This window comes from Sabethes cyaneus, chromosome 2, assembly GCF_943734655.1.
Source record: "Sabethes cyaneus chromosome 2, idSabCyanKW18_F2, whole genome shotgun sequence".
NCBI classification, from domain to species: domain Eukaryota; kingdom Metazoa; phylum Arthropoda; class Insecta; order Diptera; family Culicidae; genus Sabethes; species Sabethes cyaneus.
The window spans coordinates 18,735,677-18,754,296 of NC_071354.1; the positions used below are offsets into that span (position 1 = coordinate 18,735,677).

At 36.1% G+C, this 18,620-nt stretch overlaps 1 protein-coding gene across 1 annotated transcript in view; it reads left to right on the plus strand.

Annotated features, from left to right (window-relative positions):
• The window catches only part of LOC128734777 (protein king tubby 1), a 44,362-nt gene that overhangs the window by 12,305 nt on the left and 13,437 nt on the right, over positions 1 to 18,620 (plus strand). The gene's annotated exons all lie outside the window — the stretch shown is intronic.

Consider the following 18,620-nt stretch of genomic DNA (forward strand, 5'->3'; position numbering starts at 1 on the left):
CTACGGCAATAAAAATATCATTGTTCGAAACTACATAACTTTTTTTCATGAACATACTGAGGGCATCATTTTTACGTCATTTAAAGCATGTTTGCAAAAACTGATTGATATTTGAGCATATTTTTGGAATGTCTTGTGTTGCGAAAAAGTAAAAAGTAAAAAGCAAAAAGTAAAAAGCAAAAAGTAAAAAGTAAAACGCAAAAACTAAAAAGTAAAAAGTTAGATGTTAGAAGTTAGTAGTTAAAAGCTAAAAGCTAAAAGTTAAAAGTTAAAAGTTAAAAGTCAAAAGTTAAAAGTTAAAAGTTAAAAGTTAAAAGTTAAAAGTTAAAAGTTAAAAGTTAAAAGTTAAAAGTTAAAAGTTAAAAGTTAAAAGTTAAAAGTTGAAAGTTAAAAGTTGAAAGTTAAAAGTTAAAAGTTAAAAGTTAAAAGTTAAAAGTTAAAAGTTCAAAGTTAAAAGTTAAAAGTTAAAAGTTAAAAGTTAAAAGTCAAAAGTTAAAAGTTAAAAGTTAAAAGTTAAAAGTTAAAAGTTAAAAGTTAAAAGTTAAAAGTTAAAAGTTAAAAGTTAAAAGTTAAAAGTTAAAAGTTAAAAGTTAAAAGTTAAAAGTTAAAAGTTAAAAGTTAAAAGTTAAAAGTTAAAAGTTAAAAGTTAAAAGTTAAAAGTTAAAAGTTAAAAGTTAAAAGTTAAAAGTTAAAAGTTAAAAGTTAAAAGTCAAAAGTTAAAAGTTAAAAGTTAAAAGTTAAAAGTTAAAAGTTAAAAGTTAAAAGTTAAAAGTTAAAAGTTAAAAGTTAAAAGTTAAAAGTTAAAAGTTAAAAGTTAAAAGTTAAAAGTTAAAAGTTAAAAGTTAAAAGTTAAAAGTTAAAAGTTAAAAGTTAAAAGTTAAAAGTTAAAAGTTAAAAGTTAAAAGTTAAAAGTTAAAAGTTAAAAGTTAAAAGTTAAAAGTTAAAAGTTAAAAGTTAAAAGTTAAAAGTTAAAAGTTAAAAGTTAAAAGTTAAAAGTTAAAAGTTAAAAGTTAAAAGTTAAAAGTTAAAAGTTAAAAGTTAAAAGTTAAAAGTTAAAAGTTAAAAGTTAAAAGTTAAAAGTTAAAAGTTAAAAGGTTAAATTGTTGTTTTTCCGTTTCTGTCCAGTTTGTTCTCATTTAATTTTCTAATATCATTTTCTTAACCGCCAAAAGTAAAAACACAAAAGTCAAAAGCTTCAATAGGACTGTGTTTAAAATTGGACTTGAAAGTGAACTTGAAATTTGACTTCAAAAATGAGTTGAAATTGGACATGAAAGTAGACTGAAGTTGGACCTAAAATTGGACTTGAATTTGCATTTAAGCTTAAAACTCGACTTTAATTTCAAGTCTAATTTACGGTTAATTTGAAGTCCAAATTTCCATCCAGTTTCTGGTTGAAACCAGATTAGAATTACACCTGAAATTAAACTTTGAATTGGATTTGAAAATGGACTTAAAATTTTATTTAAAATTGGACCTTAAATTAGACTTCAAATTGGGTTTGAAAGCGGAATTGTAATTGGACCTTTCAAATTGGGCCATTACAAATATTTTATAAAGCTTTTGTCCTTCCGGTGTTGGGCCACTGAAGGGGGGGGGCGCGAAAAAAAAACAATGAGATTTTTTTAATCGAGTAAAAAAAATATTGATATTAGGCCTTTTTACTTAAAGTTTAAACGTGAAAACCAAATCTATTCTTGCTTTTAATATATACGTTATTATTTACCATGAAAAAAACTACGAAAAAAGAGAAAAACGAAAGAAAAATTTTTCAGCCGATTTTCGGAAATCTCGTTGTTCGAATTTCCATTTCTGTTTCGTGCTAGAAGCATTAATTAACCTCGTACACTCATTTTTCGAGTTTTTCAGGCTGAAGAACTCACAGACAATTGATTTTATGAATAAAAATTAACTCGTATCCTACAAATTATTTTTTTGCCCCCCGATTGTTCAAGCTGTTTTCCAAGGGAAGGGGGGGTGGTAACAAAAACTTTTGAAATTATTTGCAATGGCCTTAAACTAAATTTACAAAAAAATAAAAAAATCAGCCATTCTTCCTACCTATTAAAGTACGCCGATTTTATTCAAAACGTGCCTGCTTGTTTATTTTCAGAAAGTTCAAGACACGTATTTTCCATTTGGTGCTTAGGGATTTGTGACATAAAAAATAACATAAAAGTTATAGGTTTAAAAAGTTTAAAAAGGCGAAAATGGGCAAAAGTGACGACATTTGGCACACGGTAACTGAAAAAGAAAAAGGAACTAGTACATAGGAAACTATTATTGACAAGGTTAACCAATACCGGATTCACTATTTTAAAATGATGCGAAAAGGGAATCACTATATGTAAAAGTATTACACTAAAAACATTTAAAGTGAAACCGTTGCAGCTGTCCAGCAGCAACTGTCCAGCAGACCGTGCAGTAGTGTATTTTTGTGTAATTAGCTTCACTTTCTATTGATCGTACGAAGCTGAGCACTTTTTAAATTAATCTTAATTGCATATTTGCTGGCAAAACACATTAAAACTTTTCCAGGTTTCAAAGGTCAAAGTGGTATACCAACATAAGCTGACCGTGCTGCCAGCATTTGTCCGATTGCTTTGCTAAGTTACGATCTACGATCGATGAATTTCACATAATTGCTCTTGGAGCTTTGTTTTAAATGTGATAGCATTTTTACGATCAATTGCAGTCATTAAAATCGTTATAGGTGTGCAATAAAATCTAAATTGTAACTTGGGATGTTTGCTTAAAAGCAATTGCATCGTAACCATCATCAGTGCAGGTCTTGTGATACTCGTTAAGTGTCAAGACCAGCAATTGAAACGGGTCTAATCAAACCGAGTGAGAGATATTCTTGGCTGGACCAGCATAGGAACATGAACTCTCACTCGGATTGCTTGCAGTTTGAAGTTAAGCCCTTTGTAATTGTTGGTCTTGAAGTATTCAGAGACCAATCGTGTTGGTCCAGGCGTACGAGTTTAGAAAGGTGATGTTGATTTGATTGATTGACAAAAGAAATGAAAGTAACGACCACATCTACACTTAATGAGTATAACATTAACTACGCTTGATGGAAACAAGTATCCCATGTACGGTAGTTTGGAAAGCACCTTCGCAACTCTTACAAAAACGAGTAGTACGACTACTGAACAGTAGTTAATTTTTTTCGAGTATCTTACCTCGTAGTATTGTAATAGAATTAAATGGACTTACTTGCTCGTTGATTACTAAACGCCATTAGCGATGGCTGAAGTGCTTGTTTTTTGATCATATTATTTTTGTTTGACATTGTTGTGTGCTTCGAGTCATTGTCTTGTTGCAACTAAAACACAAACTAATTTTCCAAGCCTGTTTTGATTTGTCATTATTCCATCGGCTTTTGTAAGGTAGTTCAGTCCAACCCACGAAAAACACTCTTTAACTATTCATAACCTTTTTCGTGGTACAAAAGTGCCTTGAATGGGGCTTTCAAAGAACACTTTTTCAATATTCTATCGGGTTTTCTGCATGCTCCTTAGCTTTTTTCCACATCTCGAATCGCCAGCTTACGGATGCACAAAGGAATAATTCCTTTGAAGGGTAACTTCTACAAACAAATGAGAGGAGCACCAATGGGCAATCCGCTATCACCGTTTCTGTGCGAACTGTTTATGGCGAAATTTGAAACAAAGCTTATACAAAAACCGGTACTTCTGAAAAGATGGTGACGACGATGATATGTTCAGCATAAACAAAAGAGAAAAACTAAAATTAATTATAGCAACCATAAGCAGTATACCAAGGATATACAGTTCGCCTATGACCTGGAAAAAGATGCAAAACTTCCTTTTTTGGACATACTGGAATTCGAAATATATAGGAAACCTACTAGTACGAAGCGAGTTATACCTAGCCCATCTAATCATTTGTACCAACATAAAATGGCAGCTTTTCACCATATACTATCACAGGATGAAAACATTGACCTTGAACGAGCTAGGAACACACAAAAAATCGAATATATAATAGAAACTGTGAAACTAAATGGGTACCAAAAAAGAGCCATTCAAGTCTTTATCTCCAAGAGGAAGGGAAGGGTTCTATTGTGAAAATAGTGTCGACTTTTCTTTCACTGAAGAATCCGCATTCAGTTTTATTCCTCGGAAAAAAGTCATTAGTAAGTATAAAAGCCTCATTTTTAAAATACAATAGAAAGTTACATTTTGCCATCCTGTAAGATAGCAGACCTAATTAGATTTTTAATTCTGATGAAACGATGATTCCGGCAAGCTAGCACTAATTTTGAAGCCATCAACATCCAAAAAGTGCAGTAAAGTGGAGTGTGAAAGGGAATCCAATCAAAGCTGTTATAATGAGCACCACCAGGATAGAGGATAGCTATCCTGCAACAGTAAATCTGCAAAAGGGCACACGTTATACATATTGGAGCGCCCGAAGTGCTGCATAATCTCGAACAAAGTAAAATTGATTGGCGATCGGATTATTCATCATCAAAATTATGAGGTTTGTCTTCAACGTTGAGGTTGAACCTAGCTTTTAAATCCTAAGCCCTCTGATCGAGAAATGTAGAACATACATGAAACGACCTTTATTTATTACGGATTACAGATGTCAGAACGAAAAATAAGTATCCAAATTACATTTGACAAAATATGCTCTTTTTATGATTTTTTTTAAAAATATTCGAATGGGCCATGAAGCCGGTTTTATCCGACATACTTAACAGAAATTGAAATACGAAGCAAAGCCTTTGTATAATTTTTTTTGTCAGAAATGGTTTTTGCATTTCCACTGCATTTTCACGAGCGGCAGCGGCAGATTGTCGAAAAGAAAAAAGTTCGCTAGGAGTTCGCTTCGAACATTGGGGCAGATTTCCAGTGGATGTACATGAGTGGTGCACGCACGAGAAAAATGTTCGTTATGCTTTGTCCCAAGTTTGCCCAGGTAACTGCAGTTTTTTGTTTTCATCAGGTTATAATAGTTTCATTTTAGTTAGTAAAGTTGCACTATACGTTTGTTTTACTTTGCTTTATGACTATGTATTTATATTTTGGTGCATAATTTTGCAGTCAGGTTAGTTTTTTGCCTCATTATTCATCATGTGTCAGTATAATATAACTTCAGCTTCGTTGTATTTATATTTTTGTGTAATTTTAAATTAGCTCAAATTTGTCAACCATTTTAACTTGTTAAGTTGAAACAGGTCTTGTTTCAAATTAAATTAATAATTCATGATGTACTATCTCAGTTTGTTCAAATTTTCTTTTAGTTTCAATCATATGCTGCTTCAATTTTCTGTGGCAGTTGTGTTGTGCTCATACTTCCTTTTAATTTTTTCAGTTTTGAACTGGTTTTGATTAAAATTACATTTTTATGTTGATGAGTGATCGTTTTAAAAGCAATAAGAAAGCGAAATTTAATCAAGTTTTGAATAAAAATTTAACTAACATTTGTGATTCATTTCCTGCTTAATGTGTGTTCGCTCTTTACCACATTTGTTTTATAGGTACCTATTGTCCTTGATTGTATTTGGAGCAAATTTGTACTGTTTAGAATTAAATCATTACATGCACATTTGAGATTTAACTTAAATTAATTAAGGACGCTTACTTTCGACTTTCGTTGTTGATATTTCATTATTCGCCTTTCTTGTGTGTTTTCCGTCTTTCACATTCTATTTTCCTTCGTGCTGTTTTTCGGTTCGGTGGTAATTCGGTGGTTTGTACTTTTTAACATCTGCCGTTCTAGCTTCACTACATTGTGTCTATTTCCAGCGATTTGAGGTAATTTTTGATTGAGTTTTATTGCGTTTTTGGTTGCTCTGCATTGCTTCTTCTGCCCTTATTTGTAGTTTGTATGGTATTTATTGTCACTGTTTTGATGGTATTTAATCGTTTCTTCATTGCCTTTTTTGCACCTATATTTAGTCATTTCGTTGTTTTTGTAATTTTTTGGCGTTTAATTGGCATCTTTTCATCATATTTTTGCCGACTTTCGTTTTTTATTTTCAGCAGCTTTTCGCCTACTTGTCATGACTTTTTATCTTCTCGTCGCCATCTTTTTGTCGTGTCTTTGCTGACTTTTTCTTATCTAAACAAAGCCGTGGGATTAAACGTCCTTTCTAAGACTTGACCCTCCTTTATTGGCAGACTTCGCAGCCGGCTATTAGAGTACAGGACAGATACGGGGCTAGTGCAAAAATCCTACTGACTCTATCTAGTAGCGCCGTCTAGCCGAAATTCGAACATACGACGACTGGCTTGATAGACTAGCATCGTTCCTCGAAACCAACTAAGTGGCCCTTTTTGTTATCTATTTGTTGTTTTTTGATGCGTCGTCTTTTTGCCATCTCTCTGTGTTGTATATTTGTTGTCTTTTCAAGGTTGTTTTGCCATCTTTACATTATGTTTCCGTCGCCTGTTCGTCATTTATTGATTCCGTTTTTGCATTTTTGGTTTTTTGTCATCTTTTCATCGTTTTTTGTTGTTTTTTCATGACCTTTTTGGCAACTTTTCTCTTTTTGTTCCTGTTTGTTTTTTAAAGAACCAAAACTGCTACAAAAGACTATCATGAAGGCTGTCGCAGTGGCGATTTTAATCCAATGCCCTTCTGGAATACAAAAAAAGACAATCAAAATGCTGTTTTCTTTACTATCGTTTCGTTGTTTTTTTGTTCGTCAATATTCATCGTCTGTTTTGCATATTTTGTCGTCTTTCTGACATTTTTTAAATAATTTTTTGTAGTGTTTTTGTTGTTTTTTTTTGAAGGCTTGTTTGCCATATTTATCGTGTTTTTGATGCTGTAAAAATTTATCATCTTTTTATCATGTATTTATTTTGTTGTTGCTGTTTTGGAGTCTTTTTGCCTTCTTTATCATATTTTCATGTGATATCAATCGTCTGTTAATCCCTCGTTTTTTGACCTCCGTTTTTGGCGACTTTTTAACATTTTTGTCGTTATTTTTGTTGCTCTTTTGGCATCTTTTCTTTACTTCATTTTTTATTGTTAGCTTTTCGTTGACTTTTTCACCGTTGCGTTGTTTTTTTTTGTAGTCATTACATCTTATTTTGCAACTTTATCATGGTCCTGATTTTTGTCAAGTCGAAAAAGCTGTCTTGTCGTCGTTCTTTCTGTCGTATATTCGTCATCTTTTCATCGTCTTTTTTAAGTGTTTTATCGCCTTTTTAAAAATTTTTAATTGTGTTTTGTCCCTATTTTACTGTCTGTCTGACTGTACTGTCTCCTCATTAAGTAATTCATTTCTTCTACATTTTTCATAGTCATTTCGTCGTTGTTGGCATTTTCTTCTCGTTGTTTCATCGTATTTTTTCCGTCTTTTGTGTTTCATCGTCTTTTCGCCGCCTCTTCGTCGTCTTTTCGTCATCTTATATTTGGCTTTCCGATAACGTTTTGCTGCCTTTTGGTCTTCTGCTTGTTGTCTTCTTTTCGTATAAGCCGTCCTTTTGTAAACTATGCCATATTTCTGTCGACTTTTCATGGCATTTTCGTCATAATTTCGATGTATTTTCTCGTCCGTTCTTTGTTTTTTGAAGTCTGCTTTTGGAATTTTTTGTCGCTTTTTCGTCGGATTTTTCCGTTTTCATCGTCTTTTTTGTTTTGACGTCTTTTTAACACATTCAAACGTGTTTTTGTCGTGTTTTTTTATTTGTCGTATTTTGTCATGTTTTTCTGTGGCTGTGTTGGCCCCTTCTTGTCATATCCTCATCATATCCTAATGTGTTTTCAGTCGTCTGTTCGTTCGTCGTTTTTTTGACCTCCGTTTTTGGCATTTTTCGATAATTTTTTGGCCACTTTTTGACATTTTTGTCGTTATTTTTATTGCTTTTTTGGTATATTTTCTTTACTTCGTTATTTATTGTCATCTTTTCGTCGTCATTGGTTCCTTTTCGTCATTTTTTTTTGTCTTCTGCTTGGTGTCTTCTCTTCGTGTACGCCGTCTTTTTCTCGTCTCTAACATATTTTTGTAGTCTTTTCATGGTCCTTTTTTCATCATTTCAACGTACTTTCGTCGTCGGTTTATTATTTTTTGAAATCTGCTTATGGAATTTGTTCGTATCTGTCGTATTTTGTCAAGTTTTTTTTGTCGCTGTTTTGGCGTTTTCGGTCTTCTTCATCATATCTGCATGTCAGTCATCGGTGCGTCTGTCATTGTTTGACATCCGTTTTTGGCATTTTTCGTTAATTTTTTGACGTTTTTGTCGCTATTTTTGTTGTTATTTTGGGATCTTTTCGTTCGTCTTTTCTTCGCTTTTTACTGTTATCGTTTCGTCATCTTTTGTCATCGTTTCGCTGTTTTGTTGTAGTTATTACATCTATTTTTACAATTTTATCATCGTCTTGTTTACTGTCAAAACAAAAAAGCCGTCTTTTCGGCGTTCTGTCATCATCTTTCGTCTTCCTGTCGTATATTCGTCATCTTTTTGTTGTCTTCTTTGTGTGTTTTGTAGCCTTTTTGAAGCTTTTAAATTGTTTTTGTTTTGTCCCTGTTTTATCGTCATTTCAGCGTCTCCTCATCGCCTTTCTAATATATATTTATAGTCGTTTCGCCGTTTTGTATTGTTTTTATTGGCATCTTTTCATCGTATTTTTGCCGTTATTTCAATCGTTTTTTCACCACCTCTTCGTCGTCATCTTATTGTTGTCTTTTCTTTGCATACGTTTACTTTATGTCATCTCTGCCATATTTCGTTGCTTTTGTATGATATTTTTTGTCATCATTTCAACGTATTTCTATCGTCTGTTCGTTGTTTTTGAAGTGTGTTTTTTTATTATTGATTTGCTTTTTTGTCAGATCTTGCCGTTTTCATCTTGTTTTTAGTTACGACGTCTTTTTGACACATTTATACGTCTTTTTGTCGTGTTTTTTGTTTTTTTGTCGTATTTTGTCACGTTTTTATGTTGCTGTTTAGGATTATTTCGGCCTCTTATTGTTTCATCGTCGCCTTTTCGTTGTCTTTTTATAGTCTTTTTCGTATTCGTCGTCTTTTTATCATCTCTCTTTCGAATCTTTATTCTTGTTTTGTGCCATTTTTATTGCTGCTTTAGTGTCTTTTCGTAGTCATTCAGTCGTCTTTTCATTGTTTTTTATCATCTTTTCATCATCTTAAACGTCGTTTTCATAACAAAAATGTTACCTTTTACTATTTTTTCATCGTTTTTCATTGTCATTTTTAGCCCTTTTAACGATGTTTCAAGCCTCTTCTGTCATTTTTTGTTCTTTTTGTCACTATCTTTGCGTTACATTTTCATTTTGTTTCCGTCGCATTTCTATAGTTTTCGTTGCTTTTTTTTGTCAACTTTTCATCGTATTCTCGCCATCTTCACATCAATTTTTCATCTTTTCATAGCAATTTCGTCAGCTTTGTGGCGTCTCTTTGTATTTAAGACTTCTTTTAGTTGCCTATCTAACGGTCTAAATGTAAACAGTTTTCAATTATTATGTAAAAAGGCTACAGCTAATTAATGTAAATAACGCAAGAATACCAACTACATGGTTTTAGAAAAACAACTATATTCGTTTGATAGTAGTAATCGCACTACAGAGATCATATTGGGAAAAATCAAAATCTTCGAAGAAAATGGAACGAACGAACGTTGACGAGAGTCAACGCATAAAATGGTAAAGAGCTCTATCTACCGTTAAAGTGAAAGTTCATTGACAGCATCGTTGTGTACTTAACCCTTTTTTTCTGTCTGAAAAAAAATCAGAAGAAGTGGGTTTTGTAACTGAAAGAAATTTTCGACCATTTCCGTGATGTTTATAAAAATCTGTAGATACGAGCACTTGATCCGTAGGTTCGTAGAAAATTGCTAAATCTGTAGGACTACTGATTAATTCGAAGATCTGCCATCACTGCTGAACTCCTCAAGGAGTTGCTCGCTAGCATGTATGGTTAACATAATTGGATTACCTAGTTGATTTAAATTAAATTCTAATCTCCGGAGTTTCACTTTCAAATGGCCTACATTTTACACTAATACCTTTGCTTACGAAATCCAGGGCGACAACGGTTACAAGCTATGTATTCTAATCCACTAATTATGTTGCTTCTAGAATGTTTTGCTCTAATAAACATGTCATATTTTGTTACCACAGCTAAATACCTGCTTTTGCTCTTTATGGGGAGTGAAACAAGGTGTGGGTGGATGAATTACGTGGCGGATTGTTGTGACATCACTCGGATGCCCTTCTCTATCTCTGTCAGTTCGTGCTACTAAAAGCAAGTCGTTTTTTTTGCACGCAGTATAAACCTTTGGCATGCGAATTTGCATGGCAGCTGCCCGCAGTCATAGGTCTTCGGTCTCGCACACAATGGGATGAGCCCAACTGCCGTTTAGACCGGGTCCTAGCCTAGCGAGCTGCTAGCTGTTGGTACAAACTAATTGCTTCGCCTCTGTTAGCACAAGTCAAGTGGGTTTTCGCACGTACCTACCTAACCTAGCCAGTAGCACTGCTTCTGCTTGCTAACTGCGAAGTACACTACCGGTCGGAGCTGCTTGGAGCTGCCAGTGTGTTTGTGCAAACCACCTTTAATCTTATAAACATAATCGCGTTGATCCGGCTGGCAGTAATTTTGTTCGTTTTCTTTTGCACCTAATACGCAACCCATTCTGTCCTCCACCCGAGATTACCGAGAGCTGGTTTATCCGATTAGATGTTCCATTGTGGGTCGAACAAGATTTAGATTATTAGTACACTGACCCTTTAAAAATAGATTCAATAGAAAGCTGGTCCTGTTTTGGTTTGAAATTAATTTCTCATAATCCATCTCATAAGCTTCAGCAGTGTTTCGGTATATTAATTGTCTTGTTGGCCTCCATAAGTGTAACACTGTAATTAAAAGCACAAAAAAATTGGACACCAACATGTGCGACACCCTAACTAGCGCCATGCGGCAGCCGGGCGTGTTAATGTCTTTTACCTCCACGTGTACCGGCTTATTTTCGATGCTACCAGCAAGAATTATCGATCTCCAAGTCGGGTACCTATATCCGTGCCATACACCGACATTGTTTTCTTCTTCGCTCGTATGTTGTGTAGTCATAGCATATTTATTCTGCTGAATAAATCATTTCAATTTATTTCTTCTAATTTCTAACGCTACCTGAAACTCGTGTTATTTTTTGTTGTTGAGTTGTTGGGAAAACTGAAACCGAAAGGATGAAATCCTTTCCTTTTGTTTTTGTTCTCAACCACTTCAGTTTTATTGCTGCGAACGGGGATTTTTAGGCCGGGTGGGTGGTATCCATTTCAAACGAGTGACCGACTGGCATGTCGGTTTACCAAATACAAGAATTATAATCATTTTCGGTGGTGGCGTAGGCTCAGGAGCGCCGGTCTGTGAGCTGTTCGTGATGTGGGATGTCGACCATTCATGGAATGTACACAACCACCCTACAGGGGATATTGTTGCCGAGCCGGGCTAACTGGTGGAAAGTGAATTTAATGAAGGCAGACTTCATCAGCTGGCTGGCTGGCTTCGGTTTGCCGCATGATTTATTCATGGCCTGCGTTTATATTTCGTTTATTCGAAGCTGGCTGTTTTGAATGTTTTTGATGGAAGATCGTTTAATTTTCAATATTAAATAGACCGGGAATGATTTTGAAATCGAATTGATTAGAGTTGATTCTTTTTCGAAGCCGATCCTGAGCGTAAACGAGCGTTTGGGATTTTTCAACAAGTGACGAACCCTGGAACTGTTTACAAACCAACGTTATTTTAAATTGATTCGAGTAAGCGTTAGTGAAATATTACGATCATCCAGTTCACGATTCACGAAGGAGGTTTAAATATATTGTTACGTAAGCTTCTCCTGCAATCCCTTATCCCATCTCAAGAAGCTTATTAAAAGAATCGACACGAAACGCATGTTCCATTCAACGAAACCCAATGGACTGGAAAGTATCTCCAATCGGTTGCTCGAAAATGGATGGAATATGAAAATCAAATGCGAATGAATTCGAGCAGAAAATAAGAGGCTGCAATTAAGCGGTGACAAATATTATCGTAGTATTACGAAATCAGTGCTGCCTTCCGACAAAATAACTCCGATTTTTTATTTGGCCGTACATACATATATCCACTAGGAAAAATATTCCAAATTTGACATTCTGTTTAAACGTTTAGAACCGAGTTACTCTTAGATGTCATGAATCGATGTGTGACCTCTTTTAGAAATCCAAAATAGTGGATGGTCAATCAATACTTTGTTCGCAAAACCATACAATGTGTTCATTTTAAAAACGAAGGTTTCAGTTAGACGTCAAAAATCTATGTTTGAAATCGTTTCGAAATCAAACATGGAAGGTGATTATTCTATACTAGTTGAGCCCGCATCTTACGATCCGGAAAACATAAATATCTGTCTAAAAAAACTGCTGATACATTCCATACCCTCTGTTACGCAAGTTGCGGAGTAACTTATATTTGTAGGGTTTTATAATGTGAGGTTTTCACATTTGTACGGTTTTATACTCATCATTTGTCATGTTACGAAACATGTCTTTTTAAAAAATAAGTGGACTTTGCATGGACGATGAAATTAATGCTAGCGTTTTGTCTATCTGTGATTTTTAAACATCTTCTAAGTTTCCAAGGGTTCTCAGGACCTGGGAGGAAAAGTTGAGTTCCAGTTCTGTTATAATTGGCACCCATTAATAGCATGGTTCGCTCAGCGGTTTACCCAGCGTGGGTAAAGAGCAACGGTATACACACTTAATTAAGCGTTGCTTCAATGACCCTCCCCGAGCAGGAGCGAATAGCAAAATAATATCAAAATGTGCTATTGGAAACCGAAAAACTCATATCAAAATTTGGTCTTGTTTTGGCTGACATAGTTGGTAAAATAACAAAAAATAATATCAAAATTTTACACTTTTAAGGTTAAAAGAATAACTTTTTGTGTTATTTGAATAATAAAGCAATAACATGACTGTATTCAGAGTTTAGAATAACATATTTTATTATTATTAAGGTATTGAATAACAAATGCAGTAGTATATGAGATATTAAAAAATCCTTTTATAAAATATTGATAATCTAAAATTTCTTTAATCAATAAAAAAAATTGTATGAAATATATCGAATGTCATTCTAAGGCCAAAATAAGAAATGATAACAAAATCAGTTATTATACTCATCTTACAGCCACTGTTTTAAATATCTACTCAATAACAAAATGTGTTATCAATGTATCTCCATCAGTGGTTGGAGAATTCGCAAAAAAGTGATCATTTGAATCGATGAACATCCCTCATGAACATACACTATTCGCCTGCCTCGCCGATAATGCACGCATCAGCTTTGAATTTTATCACGAACAGAACCTCAATGTGAACATCAGAATTCATTCAAAAATTGAATATTGAACATTGAGTGTGTTCGATTTTTCGAATATAGAATGCCCGGGGGCTGTCGGAAAGTATTCAAAATAATATTACCACGAAAAGGGAATAGTTTAAAGTAGTGTTAGTGGCTTTATAAGCAGCAGAAAGCGGTACATCGCACTTTTGCGTTGCTCACGATATTCGTATATTTAGCGATGCTACGAAGCGTGAGTGTATGTTGCTCATTGTTATAGGCGAATTGAACCACTCGCGTAGCTGTTTTATCATGATAAAAACTGTTTGCCGATGCTCGGCGTATCTATTCATTCTGCGAGTTTTCCAACCTCTGATCTCCATATCTATTCAATAACAAAATATAGCATTATAACACAGTTTGATATTGTTTTTGTATTATTTTGCTCTTCGCTCCTGCTCGGGTCCCTTACCTAATTTTTTCGCTCTTTTCCCTTCACGTCTTGATCTACTCTGTGTGGATAGTAAAACTAGTTTGTTTCATTACTGTTTTCTACCGTTCCCTCCGCGGATTATAAAAAATACCGGTAAAAAAATTAACTTACTGTCTGACCTCATGCCCAATGTTCCCGGAAACCTGTACAGTATGGGTTCTGTACAATCCTGCGAAGATGACCTTAAAGCCGCCCTTTCGAAGCCTAAATCATCGTGCAATGTGGGTCGTGATCTGTAATTCTGAAAAAAGTGCTAATGCGTTATAAACAAAGGTAAAACCATTACTGAAAATTTGCAATATGTCTCTTCGACAAAGTAAGTTCCCGAAGTCCTGGAAAAGGTCTTATATTTTTCCAGTATTTAAAAAAAGAGATAAATGCAACGTCGCGAACTACCGTGAATTATTTTCTTTATGTGCTGATACTAAGTTACTTGAGATTCTCGTGAATGAGCTATTGTTTAGTAAAGTGAAATCATATATTTCGTTAGAGCATTTTTTCCCAAACGCTCAATTAATATGAACCTACTGCAGTTCTGGTAATTTTGTTTTCGTCAGATAGAAGACGCAGCTCACGGAGACACAATGTACACGGATTTCAAAGCTGCTTTTGATCGCATTGACCACCAAATTCTGCTCCGAAAACTGAGTCGATTAGAAGCTCCTGATAGTTTCGTCTGCTGGTTTCGGACTTACCTAACAAGTCGGCTACTTCCGGTTAAATTAGGCTCAACTAAATCGTACTGGTTTTTGCAATCAAGCTGGAGTTCCACAGGGAAGCAACCTGGAACCATTACTGTTCGTCATATATTTTAATAATGTTTGCACTGTGATCCCGTCGGGCTGCAAGCTGCTATACGCTGATGATCTAAAGATTTTCCTCTCTATACGACCTGTTGAGGACTGCAAGCTATTGGAAGGCTTTATTAACCAATTTACAAAATGATGTCGCTTCAACAACCTGACCATTAGTACTTCCAAATGCTTAGTCATTTCTTTCACACGAAGCAAAACACCTAATGTGTACAATTTTGAAATCGACGACTGTTGCCTTGTGCGGGTCAAAGTTGTTAAGCATTTAGAAGTTGAGCTGAACACTAGAATGACAATCAACAACCATTCATTACTCAGACATTATTCCAAAAGCGAATCGTAATCTGGAGCTTATCATGCGCGGGGCTAAAGATTTTCGTGAGCCCTATTGTTTGCGGGCTCTTTGCTTTTATGTATCTACTAGCTGAGTGCCCGATCTTACTCGGGGAGCCTTTGTCTCACAGCCACTTGTACATCGGTTATTGTAACCGAAATGCTTATAATGCAAAAATACAACGCTTGTTTCTCTTTCGGACGTTCCTCTCCATTTGTCAGCTTCCCGTCTTTTGTCTACCCGGCCACCTGCACACCTGTTTTCTTCCCTATTTGGGCCTCCCCCTATTTGGGACCCTCCCCCGCCTATTACGGAACCTCCCCCCCTTTTTGTTGACCACCCAATGCTGATTTTCTTATGTCAAGGAACATGTATGCCAAGTTTGATGAAGAACATTCGTTTCGGAGTTAAGGCCTCCCCCTATTGGGGACCCTCCCCCACCTATTAGGGAACCTCCCCCTTTTTGTGCGCTCAAATGTGGGACTTCATGGTGAGTTTTTCGTCAAGTAATACTCCAAGATCCTTCACCTCTTCTAGCTTATTCAGTTTGGCTAAGGAAATTTCGTAATCAAAATCTCTTGCGCTTCTAATGCGATGAAAGATGATGACGCAACCTTTATCCACACTCAATAATAATTGATTTCACACAAGTGCAGAGCAAGTCCAGAAGCTTCTGTAACATTCTGCAGTCCTCGATTCGACTGACTACAAAATAGCTTTTCAAATCATCAGCTAAAAAAAACTTTCCACCTTCATTGATTGAGTAGTAACGCTACATCGTTTATGTAGATACAGAATAGTAGCGGTCCCAAGTTGCTACCCTGTGGTATACAAGAACCATTTGTAAACGTGGCAGACCGGCAGTTACTAAGTTGTACGAAAAGTTGCCTATTCGTAAGGTATGTTTACAACCGTGTGCACAATCTTGTGCTACACCCAAGTTTCTCCAACTCAACAGAGTAGTATGATTTATGGTACCAAAAGCGGCTTTTAAATTAGTATAAACTGTATCCACTTGCGCTTTGGGACTCATAATATTAGGTGGGGAGCAGGGGGGGATAGGTAGCTACGCTTAACAAGTAGTCGTTTTGATTCCTACCGTTTGTCCAATGCTGCAAGGTGCATGGGTCGAACCATGCTATAATCTGAGATTATAATCGGATTCGAACCCACAACACCCGCCAGGGCACGTGGCTCGCTGGTACTGGCGCTGGACAAAAGGAGACTGCAAAACCCAGTTATTAAGAAAGCGACGCGTCTGGTTGGGTTTTAGACACAAAATGTGCCTCTTCCTCCGTCTACTGTAGTTAACCACCCACCAAGAAGTTTAAATCTGACTTGTTTTTACTGGCAGGACGACGACACTATGCAGGCCTTTACGAGTTACAAGGCACTACACGTGACGTTGTTCGTCTGTCAGCGTGTTAGCCGCGATTCTCAACGCGTTTCAAAACATATTAATACTACTTGTTAAGGGTACCTACCAATACCCCCCCCCCCTCCTCCGTTCTTTCCCCTTTTTTACCAAAAAATTTTCATTTCTCTCCCTACCGTCCCTTCAACAATTGTAGAACCACCGTTTCAAAACATATTAAAGACTGATTAGTTTTGTTATAACGGGTGACAACTAACATTTTGGATTTTTTTTCTCAAGCTGTCAAAACAAGTCGAAGATACATGAAGAAGATCTGATTTACCGAAATTAAAGATATATTATCCATTGTTGAAAAAAATTAGTGTACATTTGAAAACGGTCCGTAATCGGCTGTTCGGCGAAGCAGCCGTTTGATGTCCGAACAGGAGCGTTGTACGGCCATCATGTCAACCTTACGAATGCATCTCTTGATTCTACCAATCAACTGTTTGCAATTCGTGGCTTTCCAGTTATTTTTGTACACCAAGGAACTCAAGGAACTTGGGTAAAAATGGTATCGAATGGGTATTCGGTAACGATTGTGTTTTTGGCGTAATGCGATGTTGCTCTATCCGGTCAAAACACGTATTGTCCATCTGCATGATGTTGTTGTAGAAACGGGATCAAAATTTTCTTCAAACATTCGTCTGGCACAACTTAATTGATAGCCAAACCAGAGGGCTTGTTTTTGAAGAAACGAGAAAGAGAACGATGTCCTTCTGCGTCCATATTTTTCGCTGGGCTTCCACTACCTTGCTTGCGAATAGTTGTTGGGTATCTTAGGATATGGTAAATAGTCAAAGGCGCAACATATTCGCTGTTTAAATTCGCTGTTGTACCGTGCACTGTTTGCCGAGATTTCTGTGGCAATTCGTAGAAGTGTACAGCACGCTCTCGAAATGCTTCTTGTTTCGACGTCATTTCAAGCAAAACAAGGCAAGCATAAACAAAACAAAAAATATTGACAAAAAGAGGAGAGAGAGAGAGAGCGATAGAGAGAGAGAGAGCGATAGAGAGAGCGCGATAGAGAGAGAGCGATAGAGAGAGAGCGATAGAGAGAGAGCGATAGAGAGAGAGCGATAGAGAGAGCGAGAGCGAGAGAGAGAGCGCGAGAGAGAGAGAGCGAGAGAGAGAGAGAGAGAGAGAGAGAGAGAGAGAGAGAGAGAGAGAGAGAGAGAGAGAGAGAGAGAGAGAGAGAGCTAACACTCTCATTTCTCTCTGATCTTCGTTATCGGTCGCCATGGAATCTCTGTCTTCGTTGCTTAACGTGGTTTCAGGTTCACGAAACTCGCCAGCGCCAATAGTGAAGCGAGGCTTAGCATAGCATAACACAGCATAGTTTGACGTAACCCGAAAATAGTGAAGCGAAGGTCTATTAATTGAAATACTCGCCTTCCTATGTGAAATATATAGAAAAATCGTTATTAAACGAGCAGAATGGTTCAATAGTTCAATTGTTTTCCATCATAAAACCTTTGACAAACTGATTTAATATTTTGTAATTCAATGTTCCATCCGGTTGCTCATGTTTTCTATTCGATAAATTACTAATGCATTTTACAGCAGTAATCAAACGTGTCACTTTTTGATAATTCAACAATTGATAGTCCATTATTATCAGAGGGAGTGAACAACATTTCATTGGTGGGATTCGTCTACCTACAGGACACTGTTTTTTTGTCAGCGTACTGCTTCGACGGTACCCTTTATTACGGTCCCATTGAATCCTTGACCTTCTTAGGGATTGGATTATGTGCCCTGTTTGTTACTACTGCCGCAGCATGATTTGCAGAACAGTACCGCTTGAATTGAGACAAATTTGAAGCATGTTTTTCCCTACAACAGAAACGAACCGATCGCATTATCATGCTGTGGAAACAAGGCTAAATTGGAACGTTGTTCCCCAACCAGCTCCGGTACACTCTGCTGGGTTCTGCATTATCCTTGCTCCTCGCGTCTCGGGTCGGGGCCGTTCCAGGCCGATGCGACTTTTTTTTGGGGTGCCATACTCGCATGTTATACCGGTCGGTGGTGTCCTTGCGACGGTCATACACTTGGTATCGATTTTTTCGCTCCATTTGTTGAGGCTGATTTGACTAATGCCTTATTCGATTGCGTGCGACGCAAAGTGTTTGTTCTCGTTATTGATAGTCAGATAGCAGATTACACATAATCATCGTTCCATTCTCTCTGTAAATTATGAATAATATAATATTTGTGTAAGCAGTTTTTTATTTTC